The sequence below is a fragment of the Chinchilla lanigera genome, unplaced genomic scaffold (assembly GCF_000276665.1).
Source record: "Chinchilla lanigera isolate Chin_1 unplaced genomic scaffold, ChiLan1.0 scaffold00005, whole genome shotgun sequence".
Classification (NCBI taxonomy): domain Eukaryota; kingdom Metazoa; phylum Chordata; class Mammalia; order Rodentia; family Chinchillidae; genus Chinchilla; species Chinchilla lanigera.
Window position 1 is genome coordinate 20,826,774 of NW_004955406.1, and position 3,233 is coordinate 20,830,006.

Here is a 3,233-nt window from a genome sequence, read left to right on the forward strand (position 1 = left end):
CTATAAACCTTTCCCACTCTTATTAACCTTTCTCACACTCTTATAAACACTTCATATGCCCCTAAATATTTTCTACACTCTTAAACCTATGTAATTTTAACAACATGTAAAATTCTATATGAGTACTTGATGTGAAGTGGACAAGGAGAGATGCTGAATGTATGGGCACAGTGCGGGAGAGCAAGCAGACCCATGCTACGGTCACTGAGCCAATCAGTGCCTGAGATACAGAACACAGGGCTGTGGTTGGTCGCCTTCCATTCCATCAGCCAATAGTGTGCCATGTACAATCTCATGTTGGAAAACTTATGAAAGCAGTAGTGTCATACTGCATTTCCATTGGGTACAGTATGGTATTTATCTGCTGATGAAATACATAGTGTATTTTATTTCAATTTAATATTCTTTTAACATGCTTGAATTAAATTTTTATATTTTTAAAAAGTTTTTAGGCAAAAATAATTAAAATCATAAATATTATATAAATACCTATATATTGCAGAATCCCATGATATAGCCAAAACCCTGTGATACAGAACTAGATATTTTTTTTATTTTAAACCCACAATACAGTGAAGCCTCACTAAGTAAACTGTGATATAGTGAGGGATGACTGTATCTATTTACTTTTACACAATATATACTTAAGCCTTATATTTTGCCTCTGGAATATTGCAAAATTGTCTTTATTTGTATATGAAGATCTTCTACTAATAATCTGGGAAATTTTCCAAACTAAGGATCAGCATTTCAGTTTCTTAAATATTCATCAACAAAATATTGCAACTAGTCACAGGTGCCCATGACTGTACAACACCTTAAACATAAGAAGCAACAAAGGCAAGAAAAAGAATAGTACAGGTTGTGAGTGTAGGTGCTTTAGTGTGCCACACTATCATTCACTTACTGTGCCCTTGAACAAGTCACTTGACTCACTTTCTACATGTTTCAAATGGGAACATTAATAGCAACCACTTCAAGGGGTTGTTAAGAAGAGTGAAGAAATGATTGCATATAAACAGGCAGCCAGTACCAGTCTCAAAATAAGCATTTAACAAATGGAAGGTATTACTACTGCTGTCATCATCACCACAAAAAAGTGCTTTCCTCAAGTCCACCAGACTTGAGAAACTAAACCTTTCAAGGCCACTTTCTAGACAGAAGAGGGTTCTGAATGGCTGTTCTTCTTCTATTAAAGAAACACAGAGGACAATTTGATCCTCAAAATGGTTTCCTAGAAAGGGAAATAAAATAACTTTAATAAGCAAGCAAATTATAATTACATAACTATTTTTAAATAATGTCTCCACTCTTATCCCAGAAGCAAGCCCTAATTTGCTTATTCTTTGCTTCTAATTTCCAAATTCATTTAATAACAAAATGCAAGAAACATCAGTGGGAAGTAGTAATTGTAAAAAGTAGCAATAATGTTAATGGTAATGTTAAAAAACTGTAAGCATATAAACATCAATATAAAACTGTAAGCATATAAACAGCAATCTTCAAGGCAATTCTCAATATCAAATAACTCATAACTTCATAGTACATGTGAACAAACAATAAATTCAGGGTCAATGGCCTGATTTTCCTCCATTAACAAACAGATACAATTTTTTTATAGACCATCTCTAGGTGGTCAATAAGAGTGATTATAAGGCATCAGCTCTGGACATATATGAATTGTGGAACACTTTACAGGAGATTCCCAGGGGACCATTCAGATGCCATGAGATGAAACAATGTGAGTCTGAAGCCAACCACTGTGAGCCCCTCTGAGAAGAGGACTTCCATACTTCTGGCCCTTTTCTACATGCAAAACCACTTATGTAAATGGAAATAACAGTAACTGTTTCCTTCACTTGTTGATTTAAATAATCCTATAACACACAGGAAGCATAGAACTCAGAATGTTCAATCAGAAAGGAACTTAGGTATCCATTCTGGCCCTGTCTATTTCATATGTGGGGGTTTTGAGATTGGAAAATTCCCAAATAAGTTTTCCAGAGGTCAAGAAGGTCTTCTCTTCAGATGGCCACAGCAAACCTCACATAACCATCCAAAGAAGAGAACAAGACCATGAAACACTCAAGGAGGACCTTCTACCAACATATCCAGCGACATCTTTGTGAATGTCATGGAAGCTGTGGGCCTTTAAAACAAAAATCTCAGCCCAGATCCACCCAGAGGCTGTAACACCTCCAGTATTCCCAGGAGATATTAGGAAAACACCCAGCACAAAGCAGAGCTAACTTGCATCAAAGGAAGAGCTGTGACAGTGAGATCCAACTCTTCAGACCTGAAAAGAGAAGAGAGAATCCAAAAAAAAAGAAGAGAGAATCCAGACTGATTTCTTGGGATTTTGCAAATACCACTTCCTCTGTCCTCAGATCAGATAAATGTCTTGACATGGAAGAGATCACACTGTGAATGGCTAGGAGGGGGACAAGGAGGAGAAAGGTCATAAATACAGCTAGTAAATATACTGATACACTGTGTTACCATAGGTGGACCTGAGTACAAATTCCAGCTATGCTTTCCATAGCGATGCCAGATATGTTATTAGCCTGCAATTCATGATTTTCTCCACTATGTTAGGGGTAAAAAATTATTCCTGCATAGTTGTATTTAGGATTAGAGAACACATTCACACAACATGTAGCATGGTGCCGATCATATAGGAGGCATTCAGCGAAACATGACTTCTGATTATGAGTCTATCTACTCATTCATTACATCACATTTATTCACTACTTACTCTGGTGCCAAGCACTAAAATTTCAATAATGAATCAGCCAGATGAAGCAGTATCCATTCCTTGGCCAGAGCCTGAGGGAAGGTACAGATAAAAAACAAAACACACTGTAGTACCTTTATTAGGATGGTGAACTTTTAGAGTATTATGGAAGCCTCTAAGAGTGCCTTGGGGTGTCAGAAATGGCTTCCTGGTGGAATGACTTTGAGACAAGACCCAAAGAATGACAGGAATTAGCTGGCAATAAAAATGGGGAGAGGGGACCAAGAAGTGCAGGGGGAAGTAGCTTGCTCTGGTTCAGGAGCAGAGCTTTTAAGGATTAAGGCTGGAGAGCTCAGGGGAAGCTTATAAATCATGTTCAGAGGTTAGTCTTTGCCAGCACTCCAGGGGCACATGACTGAGACTAAGCAGACTGGATGCAGATCTGGATAAATCAAGTCAGGTTTACCTAAAGGGTAAAGAATGAAGTCAGAGCAGGACG